This window comes from Egretta garzetta, unplaced genomic scaffold (genome assembly GCF_000687185.1).
Source record: "Egretta garzetta isolate BGI_Z169 unplaced genomic scaffold, ASM68718v1 scaffold215, whole genome shotgun sequence".
In the NCBI taxonomy this organism is placed as follows: Eukaryota; Metazoa; Chordata; class Aves; order Pelecaniformes; family Ardeidae; genus Egretta; species Egretta garzetta.
In genome coordinates this window covers 6,275,660-6,296,570 of record NW_009259719.1, presented here as the reverse complement: position 1 = coordinate 6,296,570, position 20,911 = coordinate 6,275,660, and the positions used below count along the sequence as shown (strand labels likewise).

Genomic DNA, 20,911 nt, shown 5'->3' with positions numbered 1-20,911 from the left:
ATGCCGCCTGTCTATCCTCGTAATGGGCAACACACACCTAACGCACCAGCTACATCTATTCACTTCCAGTGGCTACAATCCAACTTGCTTTGCAGAACTGAAGTCTGCAGGGAAGTGGGGAGCACTGGGAAGAATAAGGCAGGAGATGCCTGCGACAAGCCTCTTGTCCAGTTCCTCCTCCTGGAGCATCTCTCTGCCTTTATCCAGTACTATCGAATTCAGAGCTCCTCGTGCCTTCTTGCTGACCACATGGCTGATTTCCTTCCCCAGAAATGTGTCACCAGAAACATCCTTCAAGAAGGAAAGGGACACTGGAACCTGCTGAAGCTTGGCTTAGTTCAAAGCTTGCCTGTACACCAGGAACACTGACCCTTTGCTTTCTGGTTTACTTAACACACCAACAATAGTCCGACATCAAAACAGCCTGTCCCTCTCCTGGTTTCTGCCTGCTCCACGCCCTCCAGGAACCCTTGGAGAAAAAATCATGCGGTGTCGGTTGTGGACATAGCCCTTGGGTTCAGTGTGAGCACACAGGAGCTACTCAGCAACACGTGCTGCTTCAGGTGCCAGTGGACAGACAGTAAAGAGCCCGTGGTGGATTGGACCTGATGACGGTTTCACTGGAGCCCTTGGCCAACATCTTTCCCAACGTGCTGGTTGCCAGTGCGGACCTGCGCAGTGCCTGGTCCCTTCCCTTCCCCTCTATCCCACCACCACCCTGCAGGTTGGCCAGCCAGGCCCCCTGCCTCTTAACAGCTTAGCAAATGCTTAAGGACCCTTTGGGAGGAAAAAGCTATTTAAATGAAAAATGACATTTCTGCCTCAAGGAAACTGGGTATATCCCTGCTCTGCTGCCATGGCTGAGCCTGGACCCCCGGCCTCCAGTGGGGCTCCCCAGGGCAGACATCGGGCTGTCTGGAAATAATAGAGAGGCTACAGGGCTTGGCAAGAGGTCCTGTCACAGAGGGGAAGGGTCCAGACAACCAAAAAGTCCAGCCTCCCACCCGCCGTCGGGCTGTTTCCAGACACATGCCAGCACCACCTGTGTCCGCTTGCTCGGGGGAGCGCTCCAGCAGTCTCCCAGCAGCTGGGGAAGTGCTTATGGAGCTGCCAGTGCTGCAGGGAGGGTTATTTAGTAATTTCTAATGGATTTTCCATACCTGTCAATATTTCCAGCCCTGAGTCAAGAGAGAGAGACAGACTCTGCTGGGAGAAGGGCTTTGGTGAAGCCTGTGGTTTTGCAGTTTACCTCTGGAGAGGGCTGGGGACTCACTCCTTTTCTCTCTGCATCTCTGCTGGTTGATCCCCAAGGAGAATGGGGATCTGGTTTGGGCTAGCTATGCTTCACATTTGAAAGGGACAGTCTTCTGTAAAGGAAAAGTCAGACCTGGAAATCTGCTGCTTCCATTAAGCATTTTTTTTGGCTAAATTAGTTGTTGGAAATCAATGCAACCATGAAGAAAGCAGCCCATGGGACTCTATTCGGAGTGCCCAATTCCTGGTAAAGATCTAGGAATTGCTGAGAGAGAAGTAGCAGCATGGCAACAGGGAGAGTTCCCTGTGGATGATGTGGTTTCAAATGAGTTTCTCTATGGAGGGGGTTTCCCACTCAGCCAGCAGGCTGGGGGGGCTGGCTGGGTGTAGCAGAGAGGGGACTGCCCTCTACCAGCGGTTTCATAGTCCCTGCTCCATCACCTTTCTAGGACTGGAAATGGTTGCTTTTCACTCCAAGCCAAAACTATGCCAAGCTACGACTATCACAGTCCTTCAGGTCAAAGCCATATTCTTTCTCTATTCCTGCTCTGGTCTGAAAGGTGATCTCCCAGCTCGAGATGCACTATCAGAGCATCTTACTGTTACAAGGACCATCTGTGATGCTCCTAGCAAGACCCTGCTGCCTGGCACAGCTCTGCCAGTGCAGCCCCACCACTGACTTCAGCTCATTTATAGCAGTGGAGCTGGTGGGCAGAAATTGGGCTGAGATGGAGCTGGCAGGGCACAAGGCTTCTGTCTTGACAGCACCTCCCCTTGCTGACTTGCAAAGATGCTAAAATTGTGACAAAGTCAGGAGGAAACAGGAATGTAGTTCCAGTAAAGCTGGTTTCATGATAAATGGTTTCCCAGATGGCAGCAGACGATGGAGGAGAGCCCACGCTCACCCAGAAACATCCAGAAGGCCACTTCTGCCAGGAGAGAAGGTGGCACTGGGCTGGAGAAGAGCATTTGTCTGAACTAATGGGCCACAGAGACATTGGAAGGAAAGTTTTCTTCGGAGTAAAGGGGGCAAGTCTCTGCTTTCACTTACCATCCATCTATGGCAACTCTTTCCTCTTGGTACACGGTTCTCATCCTTCAGCTGACGTCTTGTTGCAGAAAACACTAACCACATCCTTCTCCTAAGATGAGACAATGGGGAAAGAGGCTTGGCAGGGGACAAGGGACCTCCTGGCAGCCCCTGCAAAGCCAATCTTGTGGCCCGGGGTCCCCCCCAGCGCAAATCCCTGTGGTTCTTGTTTGTTGAGCTGGGACAAAGTGGGCACCGAGGTTAAGCAGATGTTGGTTAGAAAATAACCGTGAGAAAGGAATAAACCAATTAATTGCTGACCCATTGACAGCCAACACCTCTCCCCCACCTCCCCCCACACAATAAAACCTGTCTCCACAGCTCAAGCAGATTTAGGGTGGCTGCAAAGAGCCTAGAGGAGGAAAAAAACCCTTTCCCACTCCGGCTAATAATATTTCCAGATAATCTGTTTGAGGCAGCACCCTCTGTGAACCGGGAAAGCCTTTAAGAGCCGTTAACACCTTCATTCAGACTTCCTCATCCTCCCCCAGACAAGCTGCGATTAATTACCCAATCTATCCCAATCCCCCTGGGAAACGCTGCTCAGTCTGGGCATTCATCCGAGGATTTGCCGGGTCCCTCTGCGAGAGCCACTGGCTCCAGATAAGCAGGAAAGGGCTGAGGGGGAATAAACTGCTTCTAGCCCTGTGTTTACATTGGCACGGATGGTGAGAGGAGAGGTTAATGTGGGGTTTAGGCAACATCCATAGCTTTTTCTTTTGCTGGTGTCAAAGCACCAGTAGGCAGCACTGGCTGGACTGTCTGTGGAAGCCCATCTCTAAGAAGTTGCCAGTGGAAGTACAGTCCGTTTAGTTCCCACCTGGATTTTCACAGTTGCCCTTCCAGCTTTGCCACTCTCTGGCTCAGCTTGCTCCGAGGATAATTTCTTTCCTACCAGTTCCCAGTCCTACCAAAGGTGCTGGGGATGTAGAAAATGGGGAGGAAAGGGGAATTACTGCCTCTTGGATTGCTGCAATGGCTGGGACACTGTGCCCAAGAGGTGCCCCTGTGTAGGCTATTGCAGACCAAAATGCAGCTCATAAAACTCATCTTGTACATGCACTGTCCCACCTGGGCTACCTTTATTTACCAAATCCCTGGCTTTTTTGCATCACAGGGTAACTCTCCCATCCCTGAGGCTGCACACAGCCCCTCCTGGCCATGCAAAGGGAGGATATGAGCTGCTCCAAGGCCATGGTATCACAAAACAATTTACCAAACCCAACTCCAATCCTCTTCATCCCAAAGGCCAATCTCTGCTGCATTACAGATAACACTAAGTCCGTGTTCATCCATCACAGCCCTTCATCCACAGTAGCTGCAGCCCTCAGGCTGTGTAAGGATTAATGTAAGTGCCCACCCTGCCCCAATCCCCTTTGCTACTGCAGGGTGGAGGCAAGGGTCTTCTCCGGGGACTGTGGTAGCAGCATGCACACACCTTATGACTTTTCTCACTGTGAAAAGGCCCTACAAATCTTCCATCTTCAGGAGACACTTGCAGCTCCCCATCACACCCACAAGACCTACCTGTAGAAATACTGGGAGGGTGTGAGCGAGGGGTGCACTATGGGACTGCCATGTCCACATTGCCCAGCCACAGAGAACCTGTAATTAATGAGTCAAATGCCATGACAGCCGTTCTTTCATGTCTTGAGCTGAGGCTTCATGACACTTGGAGGAGCTCCTTTCCATTAAGTCTTCCCCTTTTGCTATCCAGGGCTGTCCAAGAACTCACCCCTGTGCACCACATCTTGTCTGCTGGTCTACATCTGCCAAGGACAAAAGCTCAGAGACATCCTGGTCTGCCACCATGAAGCAGTATCTGCCATCACCGTTTTCTACCAGCCACCTCTAGAAACCTTCAGCCAGGAAATAAAAGCAAAGACCAACAGCAGCTTGGGGGTCCCAGCAGGTTTTGCAAATGAAAACCATTGTCCTCTTCTTATAACCAGAACAACATGTGTAGGGCATTTTCAAACAAAACAAAGCAAAACAAACCAACTTTAGATTCATCATCTCGTGTGCACTTTGAAAAGGTGCCAAAGCAAGAATGAGGAGAAAGAGAGAACATGTTTGCCAGATGGGTGCCAGCTCCCCCAGGACGCTCCACAGCCCCAGGCCTTGGTTAGCATCACACCTACACACTCTGCTTCGTGGGCTGGACTTGGTTTCAATACTCTCTTTATTTTTAGCCACTCTTTCAAGAAAGGGGGAAAACAACCATCTCTGAACCTCTGCAGCTTCCTGAAGCCCTTGAGAAAGAGAAAGCAGAGGAGAAAGCAGGCAGCTGAGAGGGCCACAGCCCTCCTCCCTGCTGAAGGCTCCAGCCAGCCCAAGAGCTGTCTCTGCCTGTCTTCCAGTTCACATCCAGAAACAATGGTGATCAAATCGGCTTGACCAGGTGCTAGGGAAGTTCACGGGAGTGCAAAACACCCACAGCTTGCAGATCTGCTTTGCTAGATCTTCTCCAGGCCAGGGAACAATTGGAACACTCAGGTGCGTTCTCTGGGAAGGAAAGCAAGGGAGGACCTCCATCGCAGAGGGTTCCTGGCTCCACCAACAGTGCTTGCTGTTGCTAACTGCCTGACAGAGTTGAGAAAATAATGACTAGAGGTAATCACCGTGGGATTTTTGCCTTTGGCACATGGGTTCTGAGCATGCAGAAATAGAAGAATACCTGCAAACTTCAGGGATTTCTCCATGGTGAGCGAGGGACCACCAATGTACCAGGCTGGGTACCAACTCAGAAGGGAAGGTTCTGACCAAACCCAGGACCTTGCTGAAGGAGCTGCTTTGGAGTGGTGACCTCTGGTGCAGGACAAAGGTTCATGTTTCTTGTTCATCCCCATCTGGACTGACACATCTGAGATCCGAAACCTGGTACCACTTTGGCCCCAGAGATGCTTGGGCAGCTCTCCTAACTGACTGCTCCTGATCCATTTCTTACTTGGCAATACCCTCACATCTCCAAGAGCCTGCGAGCAGCCACAGGTCCCTGCATGTTGCCTGTCTCCACTGAGGGCTGTGATGAAGAGCTGTACTCTTCCAGGCAGTTCCCTGTATGGAACGGGGCCATGCCCTGGCTCTGCCCCCGATGTGGGCACAGGCGTTACTCCTGCATGTTACTCCTGCAGCCGTCCCGCTGGCGATGTGTGGTGCGGATCCAGCAATGCCCAGCCCAGCTATTTCAGCAGAGACAGCAGTTTTCACATGGGTCTAGCCACTATTTGGATAGGAGACATGAGGAAAAACCAGGTGCTGCAGGAAGTGGTTTGGGTGATTTAATAGGTGGCATCTTCCCTCCAAGTCAGCAGCACACTGAAACTCCTCGGTAGGGAGCTCAGGGCTCTGCGCCACTGTAGGTGTTGCTATTTTAATGACATCCCAAGCTTATTGCTTGTGGTCACCCAAGATCCCACTTCTTGCAAGCGTGGAGGTGTTAGCTCCAGTGTCCTGAGCAGGCTCCAGTTTTCAGCAATTATGCTCTGTTGAGCCAAGAGCTGCAGGAATTTCCACTGGACACGTTATTCTTCACTCTCTTTTCCCACTATGACTACTGAGCAGTTTTCCCAGGTGTCAGAAAACAGCATTTTCAGAGGCATATCAAATACAAATGCTTTCCATTGCCTTGAAAAACCTTTTCTTGTTTTGCCCCACCAACCCTAGTGTCTACTTCACCTTGCCTGTGTAATTTCTTGCTCACCTGTTGGTTTTGATCTCCTCCAGCCTGCCTCGGCTTGTGCAGGCCATGGCCATCTCTAGCTTTGGCTGAGTTAGTGCATCACACCAGACCCCATCTGCCCTGCTCTCCACCACCACCTAGGAAGGTACCAACTGCACCTTGGTCCTTGACAGGAGATCCCAGCTGCTACCAGAAAAGAAATAATCGATTATGAGACTGACATTAATGAAATATGAGACTGCGACTTTGGACAGACTAAAGCCATAGAAAGCATTTTAAATAATTCACCACCCTGAAAGTAAAGCATATTAGTGGGGAAGACGTTCAGGTCCTTTCACAGTGGCATTAACTTCTATGTAACCGGCTCATGCTGTGAGCTGACAGCAAAACGGGACTTCTCGGTAGGGAATCCTATAATTTCAAAATGTATCTGAAAACCAACATCCCCCCCCAAATTATTTGCAAACATTATTTTGTTTTGGTAGTGTCTCATACAAGAAAATGAAATCCAGAACTAAATGAAAACACAAAATGCTGAAACAAATTGCAAAACCCAGACACACACGCTGGCAAAACATTCAGCCAAATCATTGCCTTCTGCAAAAATGCTTCTATTTTGGCAAACCCATGTTTTTTTAGGGGCAGACGGATCCACCAGACACTTCTGAACCCAGAGCAAGCAGCAACGAAGGCTGAAGAGAGACACTGAGTGGGAGGCAATGGTTAAAATGTCAGTGTTTTGTTTTTCACTTGAAATGAATCCAAGGGCTGCAGGAAAGATGTTCAAGAGCAAGTATTGTGCTTTGGTTGTCTGAGAAAGCCAACATCAGTGCCTGGGCAGAGTATGGGGTTACCCAGAAAACCCCTGCTCGTTCCCCCCCTGGAAGGGGGGATGTCACCTGGGCAAACATTTTAAATTTATCTCAGCAATTAAATGAAATTATGTTCACACAGCAGATATATTTGTGTCGGTGAAGCTAAGCTTAGTCCAAGAGGTTGTTGAGGACGCTGTGCTGGTGGCACACACTTCAGCTGCTTGAAGAGCTGGGGTGGCAGCAGGCAGGGGCTGCTGCTGCCAGGCAAGGGGCTGAGTGTATCTTTGTTATGGAGGCAGCCCTTCGTGGGGGAGAAGTGTTTCTTTGGGGCTGGTGGACAGGAATGAAGGAACAATGGACAAATGGCATAAGTTTGCTAGCTCTCGCCCTGTGCGCCTCACATGTGGTACACTGCAGGGCTAGATTACAGTCACAGGTCCACCCCAGCAATGTCTTCTCTGGGATGGCAGAACCTTTCCAGGCTCCTTTGAAGGCTTCTGAGTGTCTATGGGCACCTGCGCATTAACAGCCTCAGTTCCTTCCCTTGCTGCTGAAATCGCTGCGGAAATCCCAGTGGGAAACTCCTCTGGGATGTGACAATACCTGTGGGACAATGCTCTCGCCTGCTTCTGCCAGGCCAGGAGGTCCTGCTGCCAGCAAGGATGCTCTAGCCAAGCAGAGCGAGGAAACACCTATGAAAGAAATACCTCTTGTGATTGCACCTTAAAAGGTCAGTTATGTTACCTGTTGTGCAACGTGCTCAGAACCTACCACAGGTGATTAAATGGTCAGGAGTTATTAGATCACACATCATATAATCCTCCCTGTACCTGGCAACATGATTAGTTATGATTCATAAATTCCAGCTGTGTTATGATTCCCTAACGGATGCGGCATGCTGAAAACTCTCTTCCATGGCTTTCACAATAGAAAACCACGAGGGACTGACACGGGTAGGAAGTGAGACCCTCCTTAGGCTGATACATCGGGGGCAGCAGCAAGAAGGGGTCCTGCCTCCTTAATTTGGAGGACACAACAGTGTTCCCCTGCACCCTCTCCCCCTGAGACTGTGAGATGCATGAGACACCACTCATGCTGGGAGGTGGCTGGGGACAGAGCAGTGGCACTTGAGGGGTGAGGGAGGCAGCCTAGAAGGGGGCACATAGGGAAGAGAGGTTGTTAGCTGGTGAGGGAGGGGGGAAAGGGCAGAGGAGAACCAAGGTCTGTCCTCTCTACCTCCACAGCAGTTGGCTTTGGGCTAGGGTGAGTCACAACAAGAGAGCTTGATTAGAGAGAGCTTGATTTGTGAAGCAGATGCAATTAAAACCTTGGATCCCCAGGGTTGGGGATCCTGAATCAACTCCTGCATCACTGAGTGCTGTCGAGGGGCTGTTTCTGCTCCTCTGCTTTCTTTGCAATACTCTTGCTGCAGCTCTTCAGGCCAAGGTAAAATCCAGCTGAGCTACTGAGGATGAGCAGAAGCAGTGAAATGGGAGCACAGAACTGTCCTGGGAAGAGGTGAGCTAATCCGGGGAAGAAAAATCCTTCAAAGACTATTATATGCAAAGACAAAAACAATGCTTTAGGAAGATCCTGAGTGCAAACTCATGCAGGTGGGCAGCACATACACAGGACATCACCTGAAGGAGGTCTTGTGTCGTCTTCTTACAGGGGCATCTGTGCTGGGCACTTCACAAGAGAAGGAACGAGGCTAGCTAGACCCTGGATCTGATTCCAAGTGGTTTTTACTTTAGATGAGATGAATAGCTGCCTGGGGAAGTGGCTAGATCTCTGGTGAGCGCTGCAACCACCCTAAGTACTACTGACAAGTGAGAAACATCAGCTTTCCCCCAAGCAGCAGTACTGAGTCTTCAGTAGGAAGAGCAGGAAACTCTGGGGTCAGGAACATCCACTGCTTCTCAAAGATCACCTGCCAGTGACCCATGCACCCCTCAGGCCAGGTCCAACACTGACCCCAAAAGAGAAGCACCAGAAAAGCTGGGGACATGATGGCCCCATGCCCATCAATCCTGAAGTCATTAAAATTTTGCTTTTGAGATGCACCAGTGTCACCAAGTCCACGGCTATAAAACCTCATTAAATATTTCATTTTCATTGATTGCTTTCAGTAAGTGCCTATTGAGGAATTCATGGGAACGTTTTCTGTTTGACACAGAGATACTTTCAATTGTGAAAGATGGCTAAAAATAAAAGGAAATTACACTGTTCAGACATCTCTGGAGGTGGAGACAGGAGGGGGAGCCATCAAGGAGAGCCAGGAAAGAGATTTTGTTAGATGTAAAGAAAGGCTACCTATTTTTACCAACAGAAAATGTCAGGAGAAAGCCTGACTTGGGTATCTGGAATCTGTCACTCACCTTCTCTATTAATAAATTGGCCTCAACTATTTAGGGTCTGAGCCAGAGTGCCAGAGTTGAGAGTCATGACAGTCTCTTTCTCTAACAGCAGGGGGTTGGATCACCCTCCTAAATCTCTCAGTTGTACACACATTTATTTTAATGCACATTTTTTTTTTGTTTGTTTGTTTCTTTCTTTCTTTCTTTTAACAGTCTGTGTATGTGTGTAACACAGTTCTGACCATTCATGTGTAAGTAAAAAAAAAAAAAAAATCAGGCTAGAATAGGTATTGAGGCAAAAGATTGTACACAGGGAATGAAAAAAACATACCTCATGAGATTGTATTGAAAGTGTTTTCCTTATTTAGCATAATAAAATAAAGACTGTCAAAGAATATGATGTTAACACATTTTTTTTTTTTTGCTGTTTTTTTTTTTTTTTTTGAATGCAGGAACCCAGCCTGTGACACTAAGACAACTCTTTTGGGGCTTCTTTTTTAAGGCAAGAGGCTTGGGCTGATAGCCTAGAGCTTATTACACACTCAGTAAGTCTACAGGATGTCCCGATGTTGACAATACATTTACATTTGGTAGCAAAAATGACCTGGCTGAGAGCAGGACTTGGACCATCAATCCTTTATGGATCAACCCTTTGAGGCAGGAGACTTATTCCTCTGACAACCACAACAGGCTGCTCAGCCTCTCCTACGGACCAGCATCAGAGGGACACGGCTAAGCTGCAGTAACCATCTCGCCACGCATTTTTAGCCCTTTGCAACTTTTCCAAGCTTAAATCTCTTTTAACGAGTAATACAATTTGTATTACCAGGGGTTCCCCCTGGGCTTGGATTGTGCCCTCCCCCAGCTCCCCATGCTAATGCAGTGGGGTGGAATCACTCTCTGACACTCCTTTCTCAAAATGAGTACCTAGGAAGCCGAAGCTTCTAATTTCTGGGTGATCTCAGTAAGTTGATTATCCATGTTCACCAGAAAATCTAAGTCTTACAGGGTGTTTTGCAGGGCCGCTCAGTGATCTGGCCGGCAGCCAGGTCACACCGTCACTGGTGGGACAGCCATCCTGCCCACCACTTTCCTTTACTCACAGTCAATTTCCAGTTCTTGGGATTTTCTTAACTACACTCAGTCTGCTGAGGCCACAGTGAAGCTTGGGATGGCCTATTTCCCAGACACCATTAGGCCAGTTGATTGGGAAACATGGAAATACCTCTCACTTCTGGAGGAGTCTGACCTTTCCCAAGCATTGACCCTAAAATGAATTCCCAACAGATCTCAGAGCTGCCTCAAGTTTCAAGTGCTAAGCTACTCCTTTGCTGAGGTCTGTCTATCAGCCGTGATAAAAAAAGGAAAACATTGAAATAAACCACTCACCTCTGTTATCATCTCAGGGACGAGGAAGAAGGGAGAGCCAAGAAGATAAATTCAAGTCTTGTGATGATACACGTCTTGAAGAGCTCCAGTGTTGCTATGATCGAGGCAGTGTAACTACCTGAACAACGCAGAGAGATGATGTCGTGGAAAAGTAGTGACTTTAGTGCAGCAAGGAATGCACTGAAACACCACACAAAGGTTTAATTAAAGGGGATTATAACCGATGAGGATAATTGTGTGTGCCTGTGCTGTCCGACTGCTGACATTTTCTCTGTCCCCCAACAAGTGTGGCACAGACTTTGGTGCTCTGGATTAATCTGGTTAACAACCTGCATCTCTGGTTCCACATGAGATGCAAATTCTGCAACAATTTTTAAGTGCTCTGAAGGCTCCAAGGCTGCTATACAGACTGATGATGTGGGCTTGCCTCTAAGTGAACCCTATAAATTTGCCTCCAGAAAACCAGTGGACTCATTCCACTTCCAAAGGACAATATATTCTCTTTACACCTTTTTTAATATAAATATTCTCTTCACAGTCCTTTTTTTTTCCAAGCCACATTCTTCAGCAGCGCTACAACTTACACCGTGGAGGCTCCTTGTTGAGGACAACATCAGGTTTGAAACAACATCAGTGTGCTCACATCTGAACCTGTTCAGCTTCTCTAAATTAAAAAAAACTCCAAACAACTATAGTTTTGAGGTTTTTAATAGCAGGCTCACTCGCAGAGAGCAATGAGACTCATGCCACCTCTGAGAATACAGCTAGACCCACCTGAACAAAGATGGTGTTGGGCAGCAGTCACCCTTTTGGGCAGGTCTTCAAGTGGACAGACTGCCCTGCCCACGGCCATGAAGAACATCAGCATCTTGAGAGGCTCCTGATGTAAAGAGAGAGAGGTGTTCATTTGCTTAACAAGAGCTGAAATCAGTTCAAGCCCTGATGCAGCTCAGCTTTACAGCACATACTAAGTGGCCTTAGATGAGCTATTGTCTTGAAAACAAACCAGCTTCCTCCAAGGAAGCTCTACACAGATATGAATTTGCCAGAGTTCAAACAAAATATGGACAACCTCCCAGAAGTCAATGTCCGCAGGAAATTTCAGACACACGTTTGCATCATCCCTTTAATTAAATGATGCACGCTCAATGCAAGCTTCTATCCTTAGTAAAAATCAGTGTTACTAATACGAATGAAGAGAAGAGATCAAATTGATAGGGGATGGAGTTAAATGAGTCTCCCAGACCGTGGGATGTCACTGCTGAGTGTCATGGAGCCATTGATCAAGTGTATAGGATGACAAGAGGTGACAATACAGAGCCCTTACCAATTGCTCCATCACTTGCGCTGCACTGGGAACCAGCCTTGCTCTGTCACCCTCCACAATACTGAATTACAACCTAATTAAAGTTCCTAACTGAACATATATGTAACATATTGAGTACTTCTGATCTGCTCTGGCCTTGAGTAAAATGTATGTCTTGCACTCCACACAGGTGACCAGTGAAAAGGGGAGAGCTGGAAAATATGACACTGAAGCTGTAGAGGATCCTTATTATCCCTGTTTCTTCTCCATTGCAAATCAAAGTCACAGGGGGAATATTAAAACTACCACAAAACAGCACAGTCTTGTTCTGTAGATAGGAGCTGAAATGCCTCCAGACCTTTCTTCCCCTCCATAGCACCTGTTTTATACGTGCCTTTAGCAAAGCACTCTGCTCTAATTGGATTGGGCTGTATTCTCTGAGCCACATGCACTAATTTAAAATGATCAGAGGCCTAATTAGCCACACTCTTCCTTGCATTTTAAGCAGCCATTTTAAGTTAAAAATATTATGCATGTTTGGTGGTTTTGGAGAACATTCCTATGTTAACCCAAATGGAAAAGCAGCTTCAGCACAATACATTTTCTGCAAAATTACCACTAAACAGTGAAATGGTCCAGCCAGTCCCTGGTACAACTTCTATTAGCAGATGTGTTGAGCCCGAGGAGTTTAAGGTGTTATTGCACTTTTGCTGGTTCTGAGTTTTCCTGAGGTAGCAGATGATCAGTGCTTTCCTTCTAAACAGCTGGACTTGATAATTTTTTAGGGGGAAAAAGTGTTCTATGCTAGCCAGTCATCTCCTGCCCGCTGGCATGTTTATAACGGGCTGCAGAGGAAGACTGCAGAGTGATTTTGAGGTAGGCATCTTCACATTGCACATAAACAGCTTTTTATCAGGACTATTCCCTGCACAAAAGGGTTTGCTTATGAGGGCTCCATTCCCTTGTGAGTGCCAATGAAAGCGCAGTATATGTTGAGGTGGGAGGCAGGAGAAAATAGGAACCATAATGAAGCTGGATAGCAAGGGAGAGGTGTTCTGCAGGAACTGCGCTGCAACGGGGCTCATGATCAACAGCAACCTTCAGAGAAGAGGGAAGAATTCAGACCTCCCGTGAAGAAGGGATTGTTTCCCATTACTCTTTCTTTTTTTTTTTTCTGAACTTGTCATCTCTCTGCCAGATCTAAAGAATAACGCTTCAAACGAACGTGCTTCATCTGTAGTCTTGCCTGGCAAGTCAGAAAATGACGAGCGCAAAGTACAGTTACGAAGTAATCATGCAAAAAGCCTCTGCCATGGGAAACGACCCAGCATGGCACAAGATTGCCTGGGGAATTATGCACACTGTGAGCATGGCTTTCCCGGGTGCAATAAGCTGGCAAAGCTGCAGCTATTTGATATATGAATGTGCAACTTGGGTCCTGCACAACCAGCAGCAGGATATGGGGTTGCTCTGGAAATCACTCCCTGGATGTCCTGCAGCCTCTGGACCGTCTCTTCACTTTGAATGGCAAACTGTGAACAGTCAGCCCTGGCTGCAAAGGGAAGGGATGGTGCTGACTTCTCAGAGCATGCCAGACTGTGATTTTCCTCCCAAAGGAACCCAAATCCCTTTATAGCTCATTCACCCTGTGTTGGTCATGAATAAATACTTTAGACCTTGGAAAGCACTGAGGTATAATAATAATGAGGCTCTAGAAATAACAAAGATAGAGGATAAATAGTCCTAGAGATGAGAATTGTGTGCATCACATCTAAATGAGATGCAAAAGACTGTTTCCCATAAATGATGCACCTTTTTCCATGTAGCAGACATGGTGATGCCAGCTTCTGGCTGCGAGAACTCATTTAATCCCAAGAATGCAGCACTGCCTTAACAGACGAGCTGTCTGAGGGTGCTGGTTTATGTGCTCAGCTTGCTGCCATGCTTTATCTAAGGCACAGACGTGCTCATTTCAGGAGTGCTGCTGGATTTCAGTTGGTCCTCAAAGGACCAATTATGGCACTGCTTCAAGGCTAGAGCTAACCAACAAGATGCACTGGGGTACAGCAAAGACAGACTGGCTGCTGGGAGAGGCGCTTTGCTCAAAAAACCCTAAGGAGAAGGAGTCGTGTCTGTGTCCCACCAGTTACATTGAAGCTAGATAACTGCAGCAGCTGGATTCCCATCTTCTTCCCTTTGTTTTCTCCTCTTTCTCTTTCCATTCCTCTTTTTTTTTTCCAATGAGACAAGGCAACTGTAAAATCACCAAAAGCATTTTTACCAGCCCTGCAAAGCTTTTTGTGACCTAAGCACCTACGTGGAGTTAGAAATGCCTTCAGATGCACTTTGGGATGGAGGGCATGGTGGCACAAGCCCTCCATCAGGGGTCATGTGGTAAGGGAATGGTGCAAAAATTGCCTGGTTCAAGCAAGTCCTTTGCAGGGTTTGTGACTGTATAGGCAGGAGGAGTTTTGCTGAACTAGCTGGAGAGGTAGCGCAATGGCACCTTACTTAGCTCTTGCAGAGATATACCAGTACCTTGCGACAGACACAGGAGCTCATCTCCAACAAAGGACCTAATGTATTGAGAACAAGGGAAAAAAAAACCCACATGGTAGAAATGGAAGGATAAGGCAAATGCACCAGAACATGACAGCATGGTTCAGATTCATTATATGCCAGCTAAGGAACTCCAGCTCCCCAAGACCTTGGAAAAAAGCAGGTCTAGAAAGGATGCAGTAAGATTGCACAGCACATCATAAAGCATGTGTTTCATTCAGTGCTGAACCAAGCAGAACACACAGGGTTCCTGGTCGGTGGTGATCCTCTGGGGCAAAAGCAGCTTTTGCCTTCAGGGATGTCCACCCCAGGGTCTCCGCAGCAGAGGAAGCCCAGATCAACTACTGGAGATGAGCCCAGGGTGCCTGCAGGAGGGTTAGCGCCTCAAGCTTGAGACAGCAATGAGAAGCCCAGCACTTACTCCTGTTTCCTTCCCTGGTCTGGAGGAGCAGAGCGCCCTGGCTTGATGCTGACTGGTAAGCAAAGGCTGGAGTTAAATCTTTGGTCTGAGTGGGGAAAAAAGTCTTTGTTTCATGAACCAGTCTCCACAGAGCGTCCCTTAGAAGAATGCAGCCACTAAGATGAAATTGCCATTCATGCTTATTAGAGATGCTCAATGAATTAGGAATTCAATTAAGAAAATGTTCCACTGCAGGAAGCTCAGAAATTAAGATTATCATTATTGTAGAGGAAGGAAACATTTTTAATGTATTAATTTTTTAAAATTACATCACTACAGACAATGCACTTATTCTTGCAGCATCCAGGCCAGTGAAGGACACCAATTTTCCTCAGCAATGGGATACGGTGGCAAGAAGGCTACAGAGAAGTAGATGATGCAAAGGAGGTTTTCAGGGGGGACACAGAGCTCTGGAGAACAGCAGGCTGGATAATGGGCCCTGAACTGTGGTTTGGAAGAGATGACAGCACTGGATTCCTGGATTTGACCTTTAGTCCTCACCTGTAACTAGCTCTACGGCTTTTCACAAGAGCCTGACCTAGATGGAGGCAACATGAGTGGCCAGCATTGCCTCAAACAGGGCTGTGAACCCAAAGAAAAAGGTGTTTTTGGGAACCTCCCTCCCATTCCCCCACCAGGGCAGGGATTTACTGCCTACAATGTCTTTTTGTCGTATATTTGCATAGCACCAACACCTGATCCAGGGAGCGTGTGTGGGGGTCCCTGCTGCTGCCTGAGTACCTATGAAATAAAGCAATGATTCAGTTCAAAGCAAAAGGTGTTCCCAAGCATCTCCCCAAAATAAGTCTGGATGGGGGACGTGGGCTGTTGGTTTGTGGTTTTTTTTTTTTTTCCCAAGGAAGAGATATTACATGGAAAGCCAGGAACAGAATAAATTGCAGGGGAAGGAGAGGAGGAGGAAATCACTCACAGCCTTTTGTGTTTCTTGTTCCTTTTCCAAACCTTATGCACGCCACTGTTTTAATTAATAACTCTGTCTCTTCCACCCCTTTCAAAGAAAGGAGCGTAAGGAGAATGTATTCCAGGCACGCAGGTACCTGGGGAAATCCAGCAATGGTTTTAACGTTTTGAGGCCTCATTATGAGGTTTTAGCTCTTACTCAAAAGTTGTTCTTTGCTAAGAATTACCTGAATCGCTACCTCAGGAGGTCACTTAGAAGCTGCGCTCAAATAGTATTTAAAAAAACCCCAAACAAATACATTGTTTGGAGGTTAATTAAAATAAACACACACACACAAGCACAACCACCAGTGATAATATTTCTGTGCAAGGTGGTTTTGCCATTTATTTTTTCCACCTGACACATGCCCATGTGCAACCACGATCATACTCCCACTGGCACGAAGGTTGGGAGAGCGCTGCTCCCAGACCAGACGTGCAGACAAGTATCAATGCCTGCTTTGGAAACTGCAACTTGCTGAGCATCAGTGATGCTCTGTACATAGCAGCAGCACTCAGACCTCTATGCAGGAAGCGTGCTGTCCCCCAGCGATGTCTGCCTGCTTGGCACATTCTTCTTTGACTTCATTTTGGAGAAAGGAGGACCTCAACTGTGTCCTGCTCTGTCCAGGAGCAGCAGCTCTGATCAATCTCTACTGCATTTGGTTTGGGTTCATTGCAGGGCACTGGGCCTGTTTTCCTTTCTATCTGCAGTTAGGTACCTGCCAAATTCATGCTGCACATCTCAAACTGCTTTCCACTTTTATCCAGTAAGAACACCCTCCTTCTGCGGGCTGGGAAAGCAGGACCTCCCAAGACCACACGGAAACAACAGGCAATTTCTGGGGCCTTCACTGACCTCTTTATTTTTTGAGCAACTCCTCCTCCTTTGGGCAAGACAAAGACTGACTAAAACTATCTGCAAATACCTTCTGTGGAGGTAGCAAGTGCCTTGTGGGATGTTGCTGATATGCTACATTTAGGCTGTCACTGATCATCACTTTCCTGTGCAGACAGTTCGATGATACTGCTTTCCTTAATGGCACAAAAAATGTAAGTCAGGAGATCAACAGTGCCATGAAGAATTCATGGGGAAAAGAGTCAATATCCATCCACCTAGGAAGGTAGCTCCAAAGAGGCAGACCTTGCAACCAGAGCTCAGATGGTTGGTAAATAAAATGACAGAGGGACTAAATTCTCTGAAGCTGCTGTTTCCATTTTAATGTAGTTCTAACAGCAGGTAAGATTTGATAACCCTGCACATCCAATGACAGAGGAGTCAGCTGTGGTTACTGATTGATTTCATTCTGGCTGTTCACAGAGTGCTGGCTCTGCCTCCACTATACCCAGTGAGGACCCATCTTGTGATGGGGACATCCTTGCTTGCAGCACCCCTGGCTCCTTCTCCCCCACTGTGTGAAAAATGCCCATGAAAAATTGTTTTTGTTGACCTCACAAAAAGCTTTTTGGAAGTACTGAACAAAAAAGGAGATATCACCACATCCAAAGCACCAGAAGCAGAAAATAATATCTGATAAGACCAGTGGACTCAGCCTTTCCCCAAACACTATCCCACCCAAACCTGCCTTCTAGCACGTGAAGGCAGTGGCCTATTTGGTTCAGCAAATTCAGGACTTTCCTTTGGCAGCAAGACAAGACACAGACTCATGGCCCACTCCACGTGGGGCCATGGTGGGAATTGTGTCCTCTCCAGAAGCTTCAGAGATGCTTGGATGAAAGGTACCAGCACAGCTCGAGCCTGGGTGAGTTCCTCATCCCAGCCTACAATGTGCTTTTTGAGGGGATGGTTTAAAAGGATCAAAAGGATGAGTCAGGGAAAGGATTTCACAACAGACCTGCACAGCCAAATGGTGGCTAAAGAGAAGAATGCGGGTGCAGAAGACAGGGCCAGCCATAGGCCTGGAGAGCTGCTAGCAAATAAGTAGTCTCCAAATGGATCCAAACGTTATAGCATGGAAAAACAAGGGCAATTCTCCAAAATCAGTATATAAGGAGGCACCAGGGACTTCTAAGGAAGGACTTGGAGAAACCCATGATAAAAGCTAGAGACATGGGGAAGAAATGCACCACGGGCTTCACAGAAGCCACCTCCAGGACAAGCATGGATGGGTCCAGAAGGGGTCCCTGGTAACACAGAGCAAAGAAAGAGCATGTAACGAGAGCACCATGGGCAGGACATAATATTGCAGATTGCCTCATGGAAAACTGCAGTGTGGTTTACCATGATCTCCATGAGAAAGGATGAATTGGACTTCAAACCAGGCACAGATGCTGCCCTAACAGAGCTCCAGAAACACTCTGGGAGTGCGTGAGAGTGTGAATGCTTACGAACCAAAAACAAAAATGAAAGGACCCAGGAAAACATGAAAGGCAAAGCTTGGCTAGGGAGGCAGATGGTATCTCAGAAAGTCTGGTTTGTGAATCACCGTACACGGCTTCACTTGCTTTCCCCCAAAAAATAACAGTCCTCACTGTAGTTATTTGGACTGAGCCAGTCCACAAGGACCCAGAATTTGAAATCAGGATGAAACCCCCCCATTTGATTCCAAACAGCAGAGAAACTAGAAAAAGCACAGCGCAGTCAAATGCAAAACCATTTGCTCTTTCAACACCTACGAGCACATTTTTTTCTTTTTATGATCCATTTGGAGAACAGTGTCTTCTGCAAAGAACAAAAATAATCCTCCCGTCAGGCAGCCCGAGGCATGGCAGTGATCCCAGAAGCAAATCACCAGCTTCAGATCTGCGTGACGTTACAAAGCTTAATGAGGGTGACATGTACCGCCACGCACCGAATACACCTTTGGATAATGCGGTGAGGCAACAGCCCTTCTCCAAATTGTGAGCTGCAGCTTAATTCTGGCTGATCCCACTTGCTTCAACCGTCACAATGATGACAGCCCACCACCCCACGCCTACTGTGCTGGTGAGCGCTTGAGAAACCCTCCCAAAACTCAGTGCTTTCTTTTTTTGGCATTGCCAGATGAGTCTCCAGTACATCCCGATCTCTGCCTTGCAGCTGTTGTTCTGAACAGCCTCCAGTATTTCCTCCAGCACCTGGTAACTGGTAGAAATTGACAGAACATTTTGGGGTGCCCTTGAAGGATTTCAAGGTCTAGAGATCATGTAAACACAAAACAGATATTTTACATTCAAAATACGACCACAGGGTGCTTCATTTTGAGGGGGGCATTACTACCAGTGCAGCCAGGCAGAACAGTGGCTTCTCAAATGAATTGGGATCCCATTTACATTCAGATTAAAGCAAGAGAAAATTGCCAGCAAAGTGGGATTGAGAATATTTATGGATCCTATTGGCATGACGTATGTGTCTCCCAAGTGATGGAAACGGAGTACAAAATTGAGAAACTTCAGCAATCAGTGGGGGAAAGGAGACAGACTGCAATGGCTTTTTAATGCTTTATATATTTTTTGTGTGAATTTTGTGCTCACAGAAGGCAGTTATAACAAAAGGTTTGGAAGAGAAGGTGAATATAGTAATGCTTTATCTTTCTAGAAAGACCTGACCATCTCAAGATTTCAAAACACTTTTCAAACCAGGGAGGCCTTAACCACATTAGGGCAAGAGCAATAAGTAAACTTAGGTCATATACCAAACCCATCACAGATGCAAGGATGCCAGCATCTTATACCTGCCCTTCAGGTGCTCTGAACATTGCAGCACTCTGCTTTTCTTCTCATAATGCAAAAACCTGTGTGCACAGAGCTTGAATTTCTAACCTCCAGTACTTCCCAAGCAGTCTCAAGCAGAGAGCACACTTGTTTCCCCCTCTGCATGGAGAAGGATTTGAACACAAGCTTTAGGGGGTAGGAGGTTAAATGCTATTTCCAGTAAAAGTTCACAGGAAAAAAAAAAAAACATTAGAGAACAGGTATCTAAAATGACTTCACAGGGACAGAGAAAATAATAGAGAGAAAGTCTGAAATGCAAAAGGAAACTTAATAGAAAACTGGACGGGCAGAGACACAACCTGGGCGTTCCAGATCCAGCTTATTACCTACTTGATTAATATGTATTGGTTCCTTTATTTGAGAGTGGTTTATTGTGGTTCAACACCAACCTTTTCTTAATCAACTTTAAATAAGTCAAAATGAGCCTGATTTAAAATTTAATGGATGTCTATACACCATTCTTCACCAATATAACTGGTGTAACCTCACCTCCATTTCTACTGGTGGAGCTGCGTGTGTTGGCAACCCTTTCAAAATTGAGTTAATATTCCAGCAGAAAGCAGTTTCAAAGGAGACCTGCATACCTTCCTACTTCCAGGAGTGGTCAAAACTGTATCAGATCTGTCTTTAAAAGCCTCAGTGCTGCTGGTTGGATTCATGCATACCAAGGCACATGTACATTGCTAATGGACTTAGGTAAGCTTCCTCCACAAGCCTCAATGTGCCTTATGAAATACACACCCTTCTCATTTACAGCCTGTTTCCCAACACGCTTGGCTTCCAGTGGAGCTTCCACTGTCCTCAAATGGGATTCCAGGGTCCAGCATTCCCCCGTCACACTCCCCAAGGATCAGAGGTAACTGCCTTTCCCTGCACTTGTGCAACTCAGATGTAGCTCCACCAAACCCTTGTTCCTCCAGAATTTTGTCTCTTAGCAGAAAAGAGGCACAGAGTAGAGAACAAGTAGCCAGGAGGCACCCATGATGTCACCCCAGCACCCAACTATGTCCAGAAGAAGCTGCCATCAATCTATGTCAGTGCTCAGCCATGCTGGAGCTGCTGGCTAGCAGCAAAGTCCAGCTACTGCTGCCTTTTCCTCCTGCTGTCATGCCACACCTCTACCAAGGGCCACCATTGGACTGCCATTTAAAGCTCCCATGTTTCCACATGACCATAAAACCAACAGAAGAACAACAGCCCAACCAAGCTTCCTGTTCAAGCCCTACTGAACCATTGGCCTTTGTGACTGTTGGTAGGTTTTGGGTCAGGAAAAAGGAAGGAGGTGACTGCATTTGACTGGAGCCCTGGGAACACAAAGTGGCTGT

General features: G+C 47.1%; 1 long non-coding RNA gene across 1 annotated transcript in view; it reads right to left on the bottom strand.

Annotated features, from left to right (window-relative positions):
• Positions 1–1,278: 1,278 nt before the first annotated feature.
• The window catches only part of LOC118452321, a 168,904-nt gene continuing 149,271 nt past the window's right edge, over positions 1,279–20,911 (bottom strand). The window contains exons 3-7 of the long non-coding RNA XR_004842067.1: positions 11,362–11,467; positions 10,588–10,705; positions 6,048–6,212; positions 2,306–2,396; positions 1,279–1,367 (exon numbers count right to left, since the gene is read on the bottom strand). This is a non-coding gene — a long non-coding RNA (uncharacterized LOC118452321). The remainder of the gene's footprint in view (positions 1,368–2,305; positions 2,397–6,047; positions 6,213–10,587; positions 10,706–11,361; positions 11,468–20,911) is intronic.